The sequence below is a fragment of the Ambystoma mexicanum genome, chromosome 5q (genome assembly GCF_040938575.1).
Source record: "Ambystoma mexicanum isolate Mex_15411 chromosome 5q, UKY_AmexF1_1, whole genome shotgun sequence".
In the NCBI taxonomy this organism is placed as follows: Eukaryota; Metazoa; Chordata; class Amphibia; order Caudata; family Ambystomatidae; genus Ambystoma; species Ambystoma mexicanum.
The window spans coordinates 790,275,854-790,298,977 of NC_090933.1; positions in this window are offsets into that span (position 1 = coordinate 790,275,854).

Consider the following 23,124-nt stretch of genomic DNA (forward strand, 5'->3'; position numbering starts at 1 on the left):
GACGGACCATGCTCATACCCCAAAGCAGGCCAGACTGGACCTGACACCTGACCCCAAAATGTAAGAAGTAAGCTGCCCTAACATGATAATGATGCAGAGCTAAAACCATTCCATAGCCATCAACATGAACACTGCACATAATCCGACCGTAGCCCCCGCAACACAATGCAGCTACAAGCAATTAGTATGGCCAATGCACAGCACCAAATACCATCATCAAAAAGGACATTTGTCCATTACTGCGTACAAAGGAATCACATGAGGACAAAATACATGAACACACCCCTACACCAACACAGAGATCCACCAAAACAGCATGTCAACATCTGTTGTGCAAAGTGAGATCATCATGAATCTGCCATCAACGGTGACAGGATGAAAGCATACAATTGACTACACATCACCCAGATCATGGGAACAACCGGCATGGACTACCACAGTGCATGAGCACTCACAAGGAATGGGACACCCCTGCGCCCACTAGACGATGCCACGCACACCTGTCAATCAGATTAATTCACACATTGCATTTACATCATGAGGCTCTATTCATGCATGGATATGTGGGTGCACACAGGGAATAAATGCATGCTATGGTGTCATTGATACAGGTCCCATATGATGTGATCACTTACACATAACCATTGTTGCACACATGCAGGTGATGCAGGCTATCACTTGAAGAGGTGGCTGCTTAGCCCAGTCCGGAACCCGCAGAACAGGCACGAAGAGGACTACAATCGTGCACATACACGTACCCATGTGGTGATTGAGCAGACATTTGGCCTTTTGAAGGCAAGCTTTGCTGCCTCAGCAGGTCTGGTGGGGCACTCCTGTACGGGCATGAGAAGATGGGCAAAATAGTCATGGCATGTGTCATGCTACACAATATGTGCATCAGACGGAATGTGCCTCTGCCCCCTGATGCTGATCTGAAACCACCTGACGATGAGGATGAGGAGGGTGGAGATGGGGCTGCACTTTAGGGAGGCAGCGATGCACAGGAGGGACGTGCTGTGCATCAGACTTTGATTAACCAATGTTTCTAGCACACATGGATGCGGAGTGTGACATGGAGGTGGGACTCAGGGCACTGGGTGTGTCAGGGACATGGACACTGTAGACTGTTCACCAATATAGCACACATACACAGTAAGGAATGTCCACTCATGTGAATTCTGATTTCACAACAGGTGTATTGAAGAAATTTGACATATCAAGTGCACACGCCCTCCACCCCACACACCCTCTCCCCCTGCGGCTCCCCCCTCAACTTCCCCACATACCGTCTATCCCCTCCCCCCTCAACTTCCCCACACAACCTCTCCCCCCTCCACCTCCCCCCTCAACATCCCCACACACCCTCTCCCCCTCCCCATTCAACTTACCCACACATGGTGTGCACTTGCATGCACCAATAGTCTTCAGGAGTACGGAATGGCAGGCTGCACCTACACCCCTTTTCCACTGGCAGCATCAGGAGGACCCCTGTCTGACCTGTGCAAATTCCGGCCAGACCTACGCAGGGGGCTGGTCTGTCTGGAGCTGGCATTTGAGGAGGTGCCTGATTGTTCCACCACCTGTGTGGGGTGCAGAGCCTCCAATGCTGCCACCATTTGGGTGAGGACCTGCCTCACAGCCGCCAATTCACTACATATGTCTCTGGAAGTGGACTGGATTGCAGATTTGAGGGATGCTGCGCATTCCCTTATTTCCCCCCTTGCCTGGCCACATTCGGTGATGTGCATGGTCAACAGCCCTGTCAGCTCCTCCTGGTGCTGTTGTATTGCCCTGATGCCATCCTGCCTGTCCCGAACACTGGCGGATGTTGTTGGTGCATGCAAAATGGTTGGGGCCTCATGCATGCTCCCTGTGGGGCTGAAGCTCCCTGGCCAGGACTCCACCGTGGACAGCTCAAGGCTGCTGGCATACTGATTGCTGGGTGGGGAGTGTTGGGGTGACTGCTGGGGGCCTGTAGCAGTGGGTGTTCCGGGTGTCGGAGTGTGTTGTTCCTCACGGACACAGCTGCCGTGGCAGCTGTCTCCCCTACGGTACTGCTTGCAGTGGATACCGTGCCTTCAGCCACTGGCTCCTGTGTGGATGTGGCTGGTGGGGGTGCTGTAGTGGTGTCCGTAATGCTAATTTGTGCTGTCGTTTCCTGCGTTGTGTTGGGCTTGCACAGTAGTCCAGGTTGCCCTCTTCCCCTGGATGTTGAGGGACGGTTTGCTGGATCCATGCCCCTGGACCTCTTGGCTGGTGTCGCAGCATCCTCCCTGGGGCCTGATTTTCACTCTCATATTTTGTGCCTATGGGGGACCAAGAGAGGGAGTCCATTAGAGATGGGTCTACATGCATCAGGCATGCATTGGGGTAGCTGCATTTCTATGGAATGGCAGGTAATTGGCGTTGGGGTAGTGACATAAGGGTTGCTAGCCTCTTGGGTGGGTCATGCCGGGATGCGTCTGGGATGTAAGATATGTGGGGTGCATCATGCATGTGGACAAGATGGTGCGGTGCACTGCCTGTAGGCAGTCTTGCAAACATGTGAGTGGTGGACCCTGCTTTGCATCATTGCACTGTCAGTTCAGGGGGACATAATTGTTTTATTCTTTACAGTGGTTCAATTAGGACACCTACCTGCATCAGCTGATGACGGGGCTCCACGCTTCATGTCCCCCACTCCCTCGATTGCCTCCATCCCGGTGGTGCTCGCACAGGTCTCCTCCCAGCGATGCATCTTTATGGGGGAGACCGCACCACCACCTGTTGCCATCCCCTGGCTACGGTTAGCAGAGATGATGTTGCGGATGCGTAAGCGCAGGTCGTCCCAGTGCTTCTGGACATCTTTCACTGTGCCAACGGCACTCAATTTCCACGCCACCTCCACCCATATCTCTTTTTTCCGCGGCACTGCAGGTCGCCGTATGTCATTGGAGAAGACAACATCCCCATTTTCTGCAAGCGTATCTGACAGCATGTTGAGCTCCTCTTCTGGGAAGCGCTCCTTGCGCAAGCGTGCAGCACCTTTTTTTAGTGCCTTGGGCATTGTAAGATGCTGCAAGTATATGTTGGAACAGGTGTGGTTGTGATATGGGTCCTGGTTACAGAGGATGGCAATGGATTGTGTTTTTAAAGATTGCCACCATGCTCTTTCCCGTTCCTGTGCGATGATGCTACTTCCGGTTCCGTTGATAGCGTTCACCACTAATGCCGGCAGCATGGATGGCAGTGGAGCTATCTGCACTTCGCGCAATGCCGGTAAGGATGATTTTTTGCCCTTTAAAGGCAGGGCGGTAAGGTTGTTACCGGCATGGCGCAAAGCTTGTGGCCGCGTACTCGTAATCGCCCTCTAATAGCGGGCTTGGAGCAACAACGAACATAGTATTTGCTCCATGCCGGTAAGGGCAGTTACTTACCTCCAAACTCGTAATGAGGCCCAATGCCTACCAAAAACCAACTCTGTATAAAACAATGCAGAAATAGAGCAGATAAAACTCAAACCATGCAAAATGGCCATCTACCTCTAGCAGACTTTCTACAGGAAGTTCAAACAAAATCTCTAATACAGTCACAAAGCACAACAGAATGACTTAGCAGGGAAAAAAGTGTGACTTCTCTTTCAAAATGTAAAACTAAAAATAAATTTAGTAAAAAGAATGCAACGACCAGTAGTGCAAACACTACATCTACTAACGGTAACATAGCCACAAGCAAGCATTCCAAAAAAAATAATTTCACAAGAAATGTTCCACCATAGAATCCTTCAAAACCTTATAAAAACAGGGGAGAAATCACACTCCACCCGTAAAACATATCACAGAAAACTGGAAGCTCTCATAGGCAGTGCAATGCTCCTCAAAAGGAAATTATTTATTTTAGTTTTAAATAGAATGAAAACACTAACAAAATTAATTAGTAAACTACAAAAAGTACTTTGCAACGGATGCAATAGCAGCATAGTTACCTTTGCAAATGTCTGTACAGGTGAGTGGATTCACCCCACCAGCAGAGAGCCATATTTCAATGAAGAGGCATACAAATAAGAGCAAACAAACCCAACTGCCATACATAGCAGTGGCAGAGGGTATGAAAAGGTAAACAGTACCATTATGGCAGAAGAAACGCTGATTGAAAGAATAACCCCAACAAACTTACAATCAACTCTCCATTCCACTGGACAAATCCGTCCCGTCTAAAAATGGCCGTGGACCTCAATGTGTAACGTACAAAAACAATCCTTCAAATCTTTATAGCAATTCCTCACTCAGTATGTGAAAGCCAAAGACAAATTAAACAATAGAATATTACAAACTATGGACTCCTGTCCAGTGTGCAAATACACAGGACTATGAGGACATTCATTAGCCTGCATTTCTGGACCTGCTTGCAAAAGCAGCTTCCACAACATCAAAATGTTAGCAACACACCATTCTACTATACAAAATCTCATTCAGAGACTGAACTATGCAAAATGTCCTGTTTTAGCACTGGACCATTTAATTGACATGGTATAGCTAAAGAACTCCTCGAAAAAATAGACCACATCCAAAGCAAATATTTTGGAACTAAAGAGCACTTACAAAATTCATTAACTTTAAAAAAGAGTAACGACAACCTTGCAGATGTCCACCTTCTATTACACACTTACAAAAAAGAAATCAGTTTAAAACACATCTGCTGAAGTACCAAACAAAGTATGTGTGTGTTTCCTCAGAACGTTTTATACAAAGAGCACCAAAACTGTAGATATAACGTACAAAATAGAAGAGGATGAGCAAACCCAATGGTTCCAATTAGCTCTCTATCTTATAGCAGAAAACAAATATGAAATTACCAACCCCTCAATACTTTGCACATACTCCACTGCAAAACTTGACAATAACAAAATGCCTTCAATGCTGTCACCAATAACTTGGAAATATTCCCACTGCCAAAACAACTTTAACAGCTTAATTTATATGAGAGCATTATAATATAAACAGTACACTCATTTCAAGCGATTATACACCATCACCCAAAAACAGCAAAGTTGCCTCCCCCTGAATTACTGACAGGCATTCGTGGCAAAGTAGTTTATTTGACATTAGATCTCAAAGAAAATGTAGACACTCTAGGAGTACAACAGCCAATAGATCAAACTTTGATTATCCTAGTGGATGGTGTACCTACAAAAGACAAAAAATATTGGCAGCAACTAGTAGACTTCAACTAAGTTAGAGAAGCCCTGCAATATCTTAATGAGAACAATGAATAGTACAAAGAAATAAAAATTGAAGAAAACCTGAGAGAAACAACCGAAATAATTCAGGATTCCTCATCAACTGGCCAATTTGAACTTCTAGATCCTACTACAACCTCCAATAGTTTAGACCACTATTCAATTCACCGCAATCCAAAGACACCATAGACGATGCACTAGAAACATATCAAATGCGACAAGCCAAAGAATCTCCAATCAGCATATCGGTAAAATTGTAGAAGCACAAGCCTTTCCTCTACTGTTTGCTACTGGAAAAGGTGGATGGTACGATGAAAGATGCACACACTTAACAGAATCAGAATGCCGCTCTTTACAAATGTATTCTGAAGACCCCATATTCAGACAAATTGTTGAATGCATATTCCACCTCCTCTTTGAAAGTGAACAAGCAACTCTATGTTACAGAATTGCACACACATTGCAAAAAGGTTCACATTTTCTAAACATGTCTGCTACACAGCTACTTCAAAAGGTGCAAGAGAAAGATGAAGTTTTAGAGTCAAGTATTACAAATCTCTTGGCAAACATGTGTGGTACGAAAGAATACTGCATCCGATGTCATGCAGATGTACGGTGTATGATATGCAACCTTGGCCTACCAACATGGTTTGTCACTTTAAATTGTATGTATGGGAAGACTTGTACAATTTCTTATGCATAGCAAACAAAACAAAGCAGGGATAGACATGAGAACACCAGGAGAACTCTGCTCTCTTGACCCTGTAAATGTATCAATATACTTCCATCATCGCTTTATTGCCATGCTGCACTTCATTTGTAATATCAGAATTTCTCCCCTCTGAGAAGTGGAACACTTCTTTTGGAGAATAGAATATCTAGCCAGAGGAGCACCACACATCCGCATTCTTTTGTGGATTAAAGATGCTCCTATATTTGATCAGGAAAGTGATGCCAATGTGTTGTAGTTCATTCACAAACATGTCACTTGCAAAATTCCTTCAGAAAGTAAACATAGTGACCTACATGCACACATTTTGCAGTTTCAAAGACACGAGTGTGGCAAGTATTGTCGGCGCAAATACAAAAAACAAAGGCAAATACTACACCAAATGCCGTTTTGGTTTCCCTAGACCAGTTTCAGAAAAAGGACAAATAACCAGCTTCATGTCTTCTGCTAGACACAGTGTGAAAGGCAAATCGCTTAAGAACACATACTGCATAAAAAGAACAAGAGCATCAAAGTGCATCAATGCCCTCCTATGGAATGCAAACATAGATGTGCAGTACATTGCAGACAATTTCACTGCAGTTGCACGATATGTCACAGCCTACTTAACCAAAGCAGAGAAAAAAAACAGAGCTGAAAGACCTCTAGGATGACATATCATCTGACAGAACACTGTCACAAAAATGGTACAGCTTTGCCATAAAAATGCTCTCCCATAGAGAATGTGGCTGCTACGAAGCCACAGACCGTTTAACCAGCACTGCCTTGTATGGGAAATCTGAAAACATAGTCTGGCTAAGCCTCGGTCTGGCAGCATCCAGAAATAGAGTTTTCAAACCACACCAAGACATAGAAACAATAGCCAAAAACAATCCTAACAGTCAGAACATTTTGAAAAACAACTTATTGGACACAAACCACCCAAACAGTAGTACTGCTTTGGAAACCATGTGCCTGTATCACATACCCCAAAACTTATCATACAAAAAATAATATTGAACCAGATGAGAAAGAAGGTAAATACATAGTCAAAAGTGGTGAGGGCAGCCCGGTTAAACTTACCAAACGCAGCCTGATAAATCATATGAAGCTATCATTAAAAACTCCTCAACATAGAGAACTGTACTTCATGTCCCTACTGCAACTTTTTAAACCATGGAGAAAAGTAGATTTATTGGACACCCATGCCTCCTATGAAGATGCTTTCAATGCAAGTGAAAGTCGTATAACAGATCTAAACTTTACACAGTACAAAAACATGTTGGACAATAAACGTCAACAAGAAGAGGAACTTCAAGCACGACTAAATGTAGACACACCAGAGAGCCGTCAACATTCTCTTACAGGAAGGCAAGAACCACTTTGACATCCACTCATAGCAAATGAGGCAGAATTAGGCATGACTGAAGTAGAAAACACCATGTATCAGTATGAGCAATCTGCTGAAAACTTTGCTGTACTGAAATCACAACTAAACAATGAGCAGCATAGCATCTTCCTAGAAATAAATAAAGAAACTGAACATGGTGTGCAGCACGAAAATAAAACTTGTACCTGTCAAAACTAAAAACCTGTACTCCTGTATGTAAGTGGTCAAGCTGGTTCAGGCAAAACACTCTTAATGAAATCATCAGAAAGTTCCTCCAACAATTGACAAACAACATGCTTTCAGCTGTTGGAACTGCCCCCAGAGGTTTAGCTGCCTACGACATAGGGGGTGTTACTTTACACCGATTGCTACTCCTTCCAGTACAACACCAAAACAAATTGGACCACTAAAAACTTTCAGCAGAAGCTGCTATGGAGCTACGCAGAGTTTTGAAACAATTCAAAATGCTTCTAATAGATGAGGTAAGCATGGTCTCCAATGCAATGTTGGCTTTGATTCACCTCAGATTGCAAGAGATCCTTAAAACAGACTACGAAGAACTCTTTGGAGGAAAACACGTTATTGTTGTTGGAGATGTTCTTCGATGAACACCAGTGAAGGGTGAATCTATTTTAAAAAACCTTAGGACACAAACTGTGCCATAAGTTACTTGGCAGTATAGGAAATGTAAATCTCTGGCAACACTTCCATGATCAGTCTGCAGACCTCACCTATGCCAACATTTTGAAAAGCATTCGGATTTGTGTGCTTTCTAAGGAAGCACATTCTATCTTAAATAGCAGATGCATCCATGAGCTATACAGGCATAACACATGTGCTAATCATGTCATGGAACAATTAGCACACAAAAATGTAAACTGTATGTCCTTAATGCCAAGCCTAGCAAGCTGTGCACAATTCAATGAAACAATGTTGAAAAAAAGAAATGCAACAATAGTGCACATTTTCTCCACAGAGAAACTGGACGTGCACGGTATGACAGTACCTATGTGTCAACAAGCCACAGCACGACTAAATACCTTAGAAAACTCTATCTCCAGCTGGTTTGGAGAAAATGCTAACATTATGTTTAAACTGTAGAGTAATGCTAAAGCATAACCTTGATGTGGAGTAAGGTTTAGTTAATGGAGCACTTAGTACAGTTGTGGGCTTCCAGACATACCCACGTGACAACAGCATTTAGTTTGTCAATGTTCACTTTGACAAACTTTCAGAAGTTAAAATGATAGGATGCTGAACAGCCTGATTGCCTCTTTTCAAAGACATGTATATACGCAGAGAACAGTTTTCTCTGCCTCTAGCATACGCAGTCACAATTCATAAATTGCAAGGTCTAACCCTAGATCAAGCATTGATTGACATGGCCAGCACAGTCTTTAGAGAAGGCATGAGTTATGTAGCACTGTCACGCCTACGTATACTTGAAGGACTATTTCTAGTAAAGTTTTTATGCAAGTAAAATGAAGGCTGACATTCCTTGCATTGTAGAGTCCAACATACTACATGCACTCTATACACCCCATCTCAAAATATACCCTGTATCTCAAAAAGGCAAACTTTGTAAACGAAAACTAGTGCAAACACAACTTGTGCATGATTTCCCAACAGTACCACCAAGCAGCTTGTAGTCCATCAATTACCACAATCACAGAAGGATGTACTGAAAAGACAAATGCATACCCAACTGCACAAACAAAGAGAACTGCCTCTTCAAACAAACCACGTGGACTTCCATCAAATGATTCAGACACAGAAATGTCTGGTCCATTCAAATTTTCCAATACATTAGGTGTAAATTTCTATGCAAATGTAGCAATCAATGTTCCATTACAATTTCCACCATTTGTTGAAAACATTCACTTAAACGGCACAGACCAGTTGTGTTTGCAAAAGCTAATCCTTCACAGTGTCTCAGGAATAAGGCAGGAATTGGACTACTGTGCGGGAATGGCGAGATTCACTATAAACACACAAGAAGATACAAGAATTTCTAATGTACTTACTGTAAGTACTGGAAAGCAAAAACATACCTATAAATGAAATCTTCAATATTTCATACAAGTGGAAACATACATGCATTCTCTGCAGCCATGTAGTGGAGCAACAGGTCCCTAGCGAGCATTCTGTGTATGTATCTATACCTAACTGTGAATCCATTCCATTTCAGCAGCTTGTACAAAATGCAAATCATGGCATTTTATGTACTACTTGCAATTCCGACAATCCTTCCACTTTACAGATACAATCACATAGCCAATACGTAATGGTAATGCTTTGCAATACAATGCAGATGGTACCAAAAACAACTGCAAACTTACTAGCTTCTTACATGGGCAAGTATCGCTTGGCAATAAAACCTTCACAACAGTATGCATAATCTACCACACAGGCACCACGCCCACTGCAGGTCACTATACTGCATACATTAAAAAGAAATGTGGATGGTTTGAATGCAATAATACTACCATTACTCTGAAGCAGAGATTGCCAGCAAATCATGCAAATGCCTACTTAATATTCTCAAAACCAAAATGTACTCACTAATCTGAGTATGAGCATCTACAAACTGTCCTCAATGACCTTTGAAACCACCAACAGGTAGAATAAGGCAACAGCTGTCTAACAATGCCCATACCAATGCAAGAAATGCACAACTAAATGTAACTACACCCATAGTGCTGTAAAATCACTTCACAAGAGTTTAAAATGTAAATCCACCAACAAGAAAGAATGTGCTTAAGGGCATACCCTGCAAAACTGAAAAACTGTAAACAGTAAGAATATGCCTACTATTACTATTACTTCCCATTACTACACAAATTTGAAATTCACCAGCAAAAATGAAAGTTCTTCTGAGGAAACACTTCAACACTTATTAAGTATAAACAACCAGAATAGACCAACTAGTATCTTACTGCACACTCAGTACCACAATATTACTTCCAATGGTCAAACTGCCAAAATCAGCCTTCAGCAATCACAGTGCTACAAACATACCCTCAACAACTTTCAAACTACCAATAGTTAGAATACGCCAACAGGTATCTAACTGCCCCCACAATCCTCCAATATTAGCGTGAAATACCACAGTACATAGAAAACATCAACAGTAAGCAAACGTATAAACAAATACCACTAAAAAGAGGAAACAGATAAACAGTTAGAATACACTAACTGGTATCTAATTGCAACCATACTACCACCACTTCCAAAAGTAAAATCATACACCATTTCAATTCCTCCTACTGCAACAGTGCTTATAACCAGAATGCCACATAGATATGCACCTTACAAATTGCTGTAAGTAGTGCACACTTCACTGAAACAGAGTGTGCCATATAACAGCAAATGAACGTAGACGTTTTCTTTTAATCCTGCATGGATTTATTTGTCCCACAGACCCAATGATTATGCAAACAAACACAGGACTTGAGCACATTACACAGTACACTTGTTTAAAGCATATTACTTGTGAAGTACTAATTATGAGGGTCCACAAAGTACACAAATATCTACAATGCAATGCAATATGACATTACGAAGCACCTACCCTAACATGTTATGTTTTCTTTTATCACAGAGAATGACACAACAATTTCTCCTGCATTTCCACATGCCAAAATATTCAAATCTGCTAATGCTGCTTGAACAGTATTCTGCACTGTGTGCAAAAAAGGTGCACAGGGCCTCAACAATACATACAGTGAGTATACCATTATTGGTGGCATACTTCTTTGTAATCTGCAAATTGCATTCTACACACATATTTATGCAATCCATATGACAGTGTCACAATGTTGAGTGCATGGCTGCATTACGCTGCAGTGGTTGTGGCCAGGTGCTAGACTCTTGGATGTCCACCCAAGTGTCTAGGGCCTGGCCATGACCACTGCAGCAAAATGCAGTCATGCATGCAAACATCTGCCCACTGACCACAACCCACACACATAACACAGCCGCTGAGACCCTATCCACTTCAGTTGACATACTATTACATTACTTCCTGCCAGTGGACAAACTCTTGGGGGCATGACCTCCAACCATGCACACAAGACTCTACTGACTGCCCACAACCAATACAGCATAATACAGTAAAGTACCCAAGAATATGCCAGTGGCCACAACCCAGACACAAAACGCATCCACCTAAATCCCTGTCCACTTCACTTCATATACTATTACATTACTCCCACCCACTGCAAAGACTATGATACACCCAAATATTGCAGGGAAGTCCAACAAGCCACCTGCCACATGCCCTGCCCACTTCTGTACACATACTATTACACTACTTGCAGGCAGTACCCACACTCTTGGGTGCACCCAAAACTCTAGTAGCTGCCACAATTATGACAGCATAATACAACCTTAAAACCAAGAATCTGCCCAGTAGCCACAACCCTCGGGGCAGTCCAATAAGACAGCTACCACACACTTTGTCCACTTCTCTACACATACCAATAGACTACTTGCAGTTACTGTACATACTCTTGGCCATGTACCCAAGAGGCTAGTAGTTAATCGCAAACACCACAGCATAATACAGCCATAGACCCAACAATCAGTACACTGGCCACAACCCACACACATAAGCCAGCCGCCTGAAGCCCTGTCCACGTCTGTACACATAGTATTGCAGTACTGCAACCAGCCTGAGGCCCTGTGCACTTTTCTACACATACTATGACAGTATTTCAACCAGTGCACTTGGACTCTTGGGGTGCACGGCATCCACCCATGCACCCAAGACTGTAGTAACTGCCCCCAATTACCTCCCACTGCATAGAGTAGCATACACCCAAGAATCTCAGGACAGTCCAACAAGACACCTGACACACACCCTGTCCACTTTTGTACACATGCTATTACACTACTTGCAGCCCGTGGGCAGACTCTTGTGTGCAAGGCCTTGACATTGTTGGACATGTTTTTGTGCTGTTTAACAGTTTTGACACACCTATATCTGGAAAGGGGTGTCTATGATCCATTGAATAGTAAATGTGTTGAGAGGGTTTTAAGACATTGACAACCCATTTGATTGTATAATTTGATTATGTTGTGATGGAGTGAGAATGTGTATGTATGGTGGAATGAATTATGTGATGTGAAAAAATTTCCTTTCTGATTGTTTCTGTTTTTTTTTTTTATCAGTGAATATATTTTTGAGAAGGATGTTTCGTTGTAAATAAAATGGATTCTGTTGAAGATAAATTGTTTTAGTAGTACCTTGCCAACCTCACAGCTAAGGTCCATTCTGTGTTTTTCTTCCTGTTCACTTCTCTATACATACTATTACAGTACTTCAACCAGTGGGCAGACTCTTGGTCTCTTGGGTGCATGGCCTCTGGCCATGCACCCAAGAGTGTAGTAGCTGGTCACAATCACCACAGCATAATACAGCCATCTCCCAACAATCTGTACACTGGCCAAAACCCACACACAAAAACCAGCCACCTGAGGCCATGTCCACTTCTGTACACATAGTATTACAGTACATAGAACCAGTCAGCACACTCTTAAGTGCAGTAAGGCAGCCGCCTGAGGCCCTGTTCACTTCTCTATACATACTATTACAGCACTTCCACCAGTGTGCGGCCATGCACCCAAGACGGTAGTAGCTGGCCACAATTACCTCCCGCTGCATAGACTATCATACATCCAAAAATCTCGAGGCAGTCCAACAAGTCGCCTGCCACACACCCTGTCCATTTCTGTACACATAATATTACACTAATTGCAGCCACTCCAGCCATGCACCCAAGACTCCGGTAGCTCACCTCAATTATCACAGCATATACATCCATGCACCCAACAATATGTACACTGACCACGACCCACACACATAAGCCTACGGCCTCTGGTCATGACCCAAGAATCTAGGGCCTGGCCACAACCACCGCAGCATAATGAAGCCATGCACCCAAAAATATGCCCAGTGGTCACAACCCACATGCACAAGGCAGCCGCCTGAGGCCCTATCTACTTCAGTTCACATACTACTACACTACTTGCCCCCACTGCACAGACTCTCATACACACAAGAATCTTAAGTCAGTCCAATAAGCCAGCTGCCACACATCCTATGCACTTCTCCACTTATATATTACAGTACTTAAACCAGTGGGCAGACTCTTGGGTGCATGTCCTCTGGCCATGTACACAAGAGTCTAGTAGCTGGCCACAAACACCACAGCATAATACAGTCTATACAAACATCATCATATCATCTATATACCACTCCCCTACCCTAATGAAGCCTGCCTGCAGTCACCACATAAGCTGCTCACCTGAGGACCTACCTGCGAACTGCCACGGTGTCCGTGGATACCGCAAACACAAAACAGTCTTCTTCCACCTAAACAAATACATCATATGAACCATATTTCACTCCCCCACCCTTTGCACCCTCTCTGCCCAACACCAGAAGCCCAAAAACATGTTTTACAGCTGTTGTCATTGCCACGCTATTCACAGATATCTGCGGATACAATATGGCAGGCATTTCAGAAAAACGTGACTCACATCACACTTCCCTCCAGCCAATCAGTGGGTGCGTTGGGTGTCCACGGCCATGACATGGCCCTCCAGCCCAATCGGAGTCCCGTCCATGGAGCGGACTGGGAAATGGGTCCGCCGAGCAGAGTTAGATATCACTAATTTTTTTGGATGTACATTTTGCCTGTTTTAAAAAACGACTAGACATTTGTTTTCACCAAATTTACAAAAGCATTCTTTCGGGACCAAGCCGCTGCTCCTGCCGCAAATTTGGTGAAAATCCATCCAGCGGTTTGAGCTGTAGACATGAGCAAAGTTTTTTCCATTTAGTCTATGGAAAAAAAAATTAGGACACCCCTATAACTTTGCCCCCCTTGACAAAACCTCACCAAACTTACCAACAAAAATTCTGACCAGGAAATATACATTTTTTGCAAAGTTTGGTAAGGATTCGTGCAAAGTTATAAGCCGCTCAAAAAGTGCTCTCCCTATGAGTTGAGCAACCTAACCATAACTACATGCCCGCTACCGCAGGCTGTGCAATATATTGAAAGTGCACATATATAAAAGGTATAATATGATTGAATGAAAGATAACGTGTTGAAAACGAACATCAAAAATGAAGAAAGAATAGGGTAAATAAATAAAACATACTTTGTCCTTACACTTTTTTGACAAAGGATTGATGTCAGATCAAAAGGCTAGAATTAGATGAAGCTAACATATTAGTAAAAAGGACTGTTCAAGGATACAAAAAAAACAAGAACGATATAAAAATAACTAATGGATAGTGTAAAAGAAGGATAAAAAAAATAGTGTTAAATCCATTTTGTTTTTAAAAATAATAAACAAAGTTAGAGAAAATATTCTGACCTAATGGAATATGAGTGGCAATTGATGGTGCCTACTCAAAAATATTGAAATTATATATTTAATTAATTTGGAGTAAGAGAAACATTTGAGTAAGTATTGACAGTCTGAATTGGCTTGTCTTAATGGAAGGATCACATCTCACACACCTATACGGCAAATATTATGCTGTACCATTCTGAATGGCTTAAGGGCACGATCAATAAAACAGTTATGCCTTGGCCACCAGGAGGCTTGTTGTCAAACATAGTATTACGAAGCCTGGTGACATATTTACATGCTACGCATAAGAAAAAGAAGCTAGAGAAAATGTTGACAGCATTAGAGCTTTGGAGAATGTACCAGAATTAGAAAGAAGATCCAGTCTATAAGGCATGAATGCTCAGTCAGCATAAAGGGGAAGATATAATGCCTTTAGCTCCTCTTTCACTTCCTGAGAAACAAGACGTAGAGAATAAAGATAATGGATTTTACCCTTAAAGGAATTGAAAACAGCACCAGGGTATGTTAACCCACCAAATGAACCCCCTGCCTATACTAGTGAAGAGGCAGAGGAAGAGTGTAAAAGTAGAGAGCGCAAATATAAACAGACCCACAATGAAAACAAACAGCGTGATGAGAAAAAGGATAGACAGACAAACAGATAGAGATAGAAGAGGAGACAGAGAAACAAAGATGAATAACTGATATAGCTAAGGGTACGACAATAGTGCAGAAGGAATGGATGGGAATGGATTGGAGGACACATGTTGCTTAAATTGGACAATATGGGATTGGTGGAGTTTAAGAAAGAGATGAAAGGGAATAACAAGATAAAAAAGCAAAAGAGAAGGAAGAAGAGAGGCTATATAAATGAGAAAGAGACACAGAATGTAGGCAAAGGGAAGAACAAAGGAAGCATGAGGCAAGAAGGAAGAAGGAAAGGCTAGAGGAAGAGAAATTAGAATGAATAGAAGCTCAAAGATTGAAAGCACATAGGTTACAAAGAAGGAGAGAGGAAGAAGAATTCAGGGAAATAGGGAGAAGGGTGGAAGAAATAAACAGAAGCAGGGGATTTAAAAATGATGAGATTTAATATTTATACCGTAGAAGCATGAAACCTATAGAAACACAAGAACTAACTGAATAAGAGAGAGGGTCACAACCATGCCGTGGAGGATGGCGGGGACCATTAGATATGCCAACATGGAGAGAAGAAGTTACAGAGAGCACAGGAACAAGAGTGGGGCAACTATATAGACACATGAGGGATAAAGAAGGGTATAGAACTCAAGACGGCGAACAAAGAGAATTATTTTAGAGGAATAGGAGGAAGCTTAAATTACATCAGAGTAGATGATCATAAAACTATATCCTTAAGTAGGTTAGATCTTGAGGATGTGGAAGAGGACAATAGTCACATGATAATAGTTGGGGCGTAATGATGTCAGATGAGGAAAAGAGACAGAATATGAAGACGCAAGAAGAGGGTGCATATGGATTTTCAAGAGAATCGAGCGTAGACAAAGGGGTAAAATGGTTGGATCTGGAGGACCCCATAAGAAAAAAAATAGTACCAATACCATATACTGAACATACACAAGTACGATTGCATAGTACATGGGCTGCGTCCCTTCCTCTTGTGAGAAGATTAAGGGCATTGCCAGGGAGAAGACAAGCAGGCAATGATGATGCTGCCCAGAAGACAAGGAGTATGGGCAGGTATGTAAAAGGATCAGGGTTTTCACAGTTCCCATTATTAGAGAAATGCGGGGGTCGACCACACTATATACCATGGCCTCAAATGGATAAGGACAATTTAAAATGCACACTGCCGAGTTTGACTTCCAGTGTGGGAAAATGGAATAAGGAATTAGAGAAAAGGACGCCAGGATTGGCGATATAAAAAGCCTATTATTAACCATCCTACGGGAAAGATCTGATGACATTTGGAAAAGTGCAGGATATCCAAAAGTAACCACACAAAACACAGTGCATGATGGGGTGCCATTTAATTACTGCAGAGCATATATATGGCGAGCCTTTAGTATACAATACACAGATACATCGAATATTGGGCGATAACGACTAGGCAGATGAGGGAGGATGAAGACGCCTTTGTTTTTATTCAGGATATTCAGGACAGATGGAGTGCAGAGACACATGAACCATGCGATACAACTATAGTGTTATTTTACCACATATTATGTCAGAGACTGCCAAAACCAGTGAAGAGGCAGATAAAGAAACAAATGGGAATGGAAGCAAAACCATGGACAGGGATACAATTGGCAATCATGCATTATTGCAGAATACTAAAAGAGAAAGACAAAAAGAAAACTGAGGGCAGAAAGCAAGAAGAGGCGAAGTTGGTGCAGAAATAATTATCAAAGTTTGCCATAGAGGGAGCAGTATTGACAAGTAATGAGGGAAGCATTGCTCAAATAGTACAGTTCCCACAGCAAAATAACCTAGCTCAAGTTCATGATGGCAATAATGATATGCCAAGAGGCAGAGGGAATCGACCTTGAGGAGGAGGACAATGAGGATCTCAAAACCCCCAAGGAAGAGGGGGATTTAATGGCGGACAGTCATTAACATGTTGGAATTATGGGAAATTAGGACACGTGGCTAGAGTATGTAGAAGCAGAGCAGCCATGCCACAATAGAATTGGCAATCTCCAAGAGGGGGGATGGGATACGCTCCATAGTGTTGGGATATCCAACACAGATTCACAAGGATATTATGCCCAAACTCACATGCAGAATCAGAAATATGCACCACAGCCACAACAGTTTCAGCAAGTGCCAAAACAGACACAATTGTCACAACTGCAGCGATTCCCACAGGAACCAATGCAAACACAGTCATTACAGGTGCAGCAACAGCAAGCACCTATGCAAAAGCAATAGGCGCCCACTCAACAGATACAATATATTCCAATGCAACAGACAAGCACATCGCAATGCCAGATGGACACAAGAGCTACACAGGTAGTCAAACCTAAACTAGGGAGTATGATGTGGTAGGAGGGACTCCTTTCACAGGTACAGGGATTAATGTATACCCACAATAGGACAGCCCACAGGATGACCTGATTTGTTCAGTACTATCTTTAACATCAGACCCCCCCAAGACAAACCAAGGGTCAAGGTGAGAATAGGAGGCAAGACACACTCATTTCTTGTGGATACTGGAGCAACTACCTCCTGTGTCCGTGAGAGAAAATGGTCAATGTCAGGCATTGCCATGAATGTGCAGGGATTTACTGGGGCAACAACTTTAGTTCCATTTAAAGATGAATTACCTATTTCTATAGGGGAACGCAGCATTTCTATGCCATTGCTATATTCTAAACAGACATTGGTGAATATATTAGGAAGTGATTTAATGACAAAACTTAACATGACAATATCCTTTACTGATGAAGGCATAGTGTGTTCAACTCCATGGATACATGACATACAGGTTAGGGAATTTATACTAACTTTTGAAGGAAAGAAAGCCTTAACGGGAATCCCTCTAAATGAGGAAGTATTCTTTTATGGAGTGAACATTTTATTATCATGGTTAACCAATTGGCGGGTAAAATAATAAGTATGCTGTTGGGAAAGATTTACATTAGGTGCAATTTTCCCTCCATTTATGTACCCCCCCAAACTTTTAGCTTTTGTTTGGCTTACCTAAACTGACTTTTTCCAGTGGAGCACAGCCTTCAGCTGCACTCCTCTGGGTGTAAACTCATTTGTTACGGGGAAACTGACACGTCCTTCAGGTTGTCAGTACTGAGAAACTATGTGTCCCTTAGTCTTTGACTATGTTGCCATTTCTTGGTAACTTTTTATCTATGTGCAAAGTACCTTACAGTAGAGTGCACAGGGGTCCTTTTGTTTTATGGCCCTAGCTGCCCTCTAAGGATTTTCTGGTGTTTGTACAAGTGTGCCTAGGATGAACTGTGGCAGCAGTTAACTTTTAGAGTATTTTTACTTCGCTTTTATGGACCATACAGCATGTATCGTGTTTAGCCCAAGACTGTGGCCGGGGTTGAACATGGCCGTGCCACAAAGTCTTTTGTTCTGTCCTGTGGCCATTTTGTCCCTTTTCCTTAGCCCATGTCGAGAGACCTGAGTATTCCTTATTCAGGCGTTCATCTTCCTGCGAAAACCCGCATCTTTGGCAGGCTCCTGCATGTCACGTGTGGGAATGTCTGCTCCAAATCCACACTACTACTGCCAGTATGTGTGGTGGGCCTGATGACTGGAACCCCAATAGGCCATGATTGGTCCACGTCTGGCGTGCATGTAAGTGAGCAGATCTTCCATTGATCATTTAAGATTTGGGTGCACAACGAATCTTGGATAAGAGAAGGCGCTCTGCATCTATTCTAGGTTGATCACCAGAAGTTCACACCGAACTACAGAAGGAGCCAAGTATCCTTAACAAAAGAGCAGACTAGAGGAACCGCTGGAGACATGCTAAGTTTTGGCACCCTGACCACACTGTTGTCCCATCGGACCCCTGCTTTTGCATCATAGAGAGAAGTCCTGCAAGGGCGCTTCGCTCATTTGGAGTAGTGGGAACAACTACTCTCGGCACCTCCTGCTTATGCTCGCAAAGAGCCTCTTCGGATGTGTTCCTGGGTCATCCAGTGAACTGGCAAGCTCGATCATGGGATAATGCACAGGAACACTACCGTCCTGAGTTGAGACTCGAGACTTTGGGAATCACTTTTCTCTGGTCCTGGGCCCTCTCCCGCCAAAACTCATTGTCCTGGCTCCTCTGGATTGCAATTTATGAGAGTGTGCCAGGCTGCAAGCATTTGCTGTCCCTGTGTCGCCCTGCTGTGGTGACTGTCGCTGTAAGGGCCTGCAGACTTGCCCCACTGTGTCCTGAGACGTGCTGCACTGGAACTATCCTTCTCCTTTCTTTGATCGCTGAGACAACGCTACAGCCCGCCGCAGATGAGTGTCTCGTCCCGCAGCCACTGAGAGTCAGAGGATCCTGTAACTGCAGAGGTGAAACCTACTAGCAAAGTGGACTAAACTGGCAAAGTTTGGTTCAGACTGTGTTGAGGGTCAGTGAGTACTTACATCACTTACCGGTGGCACCCTGGTGCATCTGTTTTTATGCACGAGAATCCATTAAAAGATGCTTACCTGGGCTGGGCTAGCCTGCGCTCCCCAACTATTCCCAAACTCCAAAAGTCACTCTATCTGCAAGGGTAGATCCTCCTGAAGGATTATGGCTTGATTCTTCATCAACTCAACCCCCTTCCTGAACAGCTAAAGCTCCCTGAAGAGAACCCGTTTTTCTGTGCATTGTTAATGCACTGCTGTACTTTGAGCATAAGGCTCCTCACTTCTTAGGGCTGGACTGCATAAGGTAGAGATTGACTACGAAAACTGCCTAATGTGATATCTGTGTTGAACGTACCCCATTCTGTTGCAGGTTGTGGTTATTTTCTCCACTTTCATCAGCATTTAATTGAATAGTTTTTTTATAATGTGCTTAATACCTGAAGATTCAAATCTATATTTCTCTGTGTGGTCCCTGTGCTATTCGCCATTCGCCATTAGGCTAAACACATTTTATATATATGCTACATAGTGAATAAGCATGTTCGGTAACTGTTTTCTTTATACTGTGGTGCGATCGTGTTTTGTTATAAAGGCCTATAATAAATGTATTTTTGATATATGTCGGTCTAAGAGAAATATGTGGAGTTTTACTGTGTGTGCTCATTGTGGGCTTCCGATCACTCTCAGCTCTCCTGAGACTTAGGGGGTCATTACGACCCTGGTGGTAGGAGGTAGGTAGGCCCCTTTAACCCCCTACCGCAGCATTACTAGGTTTGCTCATGGGACCCGGTAAGGACGCCTGGTTTTATCAGGCTTCCTTAGTGGGTCCCGCAAGCAGACCAGCATGCTAACAACGGGCCCATCATTAACGGACCCGTTGTTAGCATGCTCCCCATTCCCATTGAGCCCTATGGGGGCTTGAATAGGGATGGGTTCCTGGAATGGGGAAATACTGGGCCCTCCAAGGTCAGAATGGCCCAGTATTTCCCCATTAGTTTAGTTTAGTTTGTTTATTTATAAAGCACGTCCGAACCCTCAGGTAGCTGGGCGCATAATCATGTGCACAGCAGAGTTACATATCGTTGCAACAGAGTTACATATCGAACATCTTAATACAGCAGACAGAGCATACATTAGTCAAGGCTCCGAGAGTTACATACAAGCATAGAATATACCGAGAGTATAGTGTACAGAGAATATCACAGTTACATCTTAATACAGCAGACAGAGCATACATTAGTCAAGGCTCTGTGAGTTACATACAAGCATAGAATATACCGAGAGTATAGTGTACAGAGAATAGCACAGTTACAGTGGCGAATGAGGACCGGTTACAGATTGGTCCTGCATAGGCTGTAGAAGAGTAAATATTACTGCAGGTGGAGAGCGGCGGCTAGCCAGTCATGTCGGGGAGAGTCTAGATGTTCAAGCTAGTAGCCATGATTTTACCATGGCTCTGAAAGGCCATTCCAGGAACCCGGACCTGGTACCCGGAATGGGGGTTGCCATGCCGCAAATAGCGGCATGGCTACCTCCAAGGTCGTAATGACCTCCTAAGTGTTGACCGCCTGCCAAGCTACCGTAGATTGGTCTGGTTTGTCCAGAAGGCTCTGCTGTTCCACTAAACTAGGGTGGCCTCCTAAACCTCTGCCAACCAGGTCAGAGTTTAGAAATCCATCTTAACAGATGCCTGATACATTTTTGTTCAGGCCCTAAATACCCATGGATGACGAGGAAGGGAAAGTTATTCCTCTGGAGTTAGAGGCAGCAGTGCTAAGAGAAGAAAGGATGATGCTTCATTGGACAGATGTTGAGGGAAGCGGATGGAGAACAGTGATAGCCATGAATGAAGGATATAGACTGACAGACTAGACATATGAGGAACTATTTAGAGATGACTATTCACATGACAAACCTGTGCAGCTTTTCATTCCGTAATCCAGAATAAATTATGGAAAAAACTGCTAACACGGAATATACCATTAGGCCTACTAAAAATGCTCATGCTACTTCAAACTGAGACGCTGATACGGGTCCGTATAGATGGCAAGGGCAAGTTATTGGCATGTATGCCTGCGCATCGTGGGGTGAAACAAGACTGCATAGTGGCGGCAACATTGTTTAATCTATTTGTATTTTTGTATTTATTACATTTTTATATAACGCTTTACACCAAAGTGCTTTACAAGAGTACCAAAGAGAATACAATAAGCATTGAGAAACAACATGGGAATCAAGTAACAGAAAGTAATACATGCAACAATTTTTAATTAATACAATCATTAAATACATACATTAATACAATTAATATTTGGCTGACCTGAGTGGGGTTTTTAAGAACGTGCATACTTGTCCAGTAAAAGTGGGGTCTGAAACTGTGAGCTGGCTTGCATACACATACTTCCTACCTTTGTTAGACCACACACCTTAGGGGCTACAAGTCATTAGATATGGCTTGGGTGTATATGGTAAATAAAATAGCCTGATTGTGAATATAGAGAAATGTAAGATCATGGTTTTCTCCATTAAACAAAATTTGCAAAATAGGATGGTCTGGACTCTTGAGGGAACCCAATTTGAACGTGTGAAACTCTATAAATACTTAGGAGTATCTGTGGATGAAAAATTGAACTGGCAAAAGGATTGGGTAGAAATGAAAGTAAAATGCATGAAAGCAGTAAATGCCATAAGTGTTTTTATTGGGGAAAATTGGGGTTATTCAGCTTATACAATGCTGTTGGTGTATACGTCCAAAATCACCCTGATATTTAATAATGACATTGAGGTATGGGGCCACAACTATTTAACTGAATTGAGAAAGATTGAAGCTAAGATCCCAGATAAACTGTTTAGGATGCCACAACATTTAGCAGTGGAATTCTTATATTGATTGATTGATTGATTGATTGATTGATTGATTGATATTTTATTTCTATCACGCTCGTACACAAGAGTTTCAGAGCGCGACAAGGCAAAGGAGGGGAACAGGGGAGAACAAAACAGCGATCTTACTAGGCCCAGTGACATTGAGAACGTGCAAGTGCATGGGAGAGGGGGAGGGGAAAAGTGCATGGAAGGAGGGAGAAGTGGAAAGTGCGAAGCAGAGGAGAAACAGATAAATAACAATAAATAAATAATCAAGGCAACAAAAATATTCAGAATTTGACTTAAAGGGGATAGTAGTAGAATTAACTAAAAGAAAAGTTATGCACTATGAAAAACTATGGATGCTAGACAATGGAACAGTCATAGTAAGTTACATACAGGCTTTACTGCATGTAGACCATTGTGACAATATGGGAACCCTGGGAAAAATATTGGCTCTGTATAACAAATGGTCACTGGGCTATGGGAATAGACCAA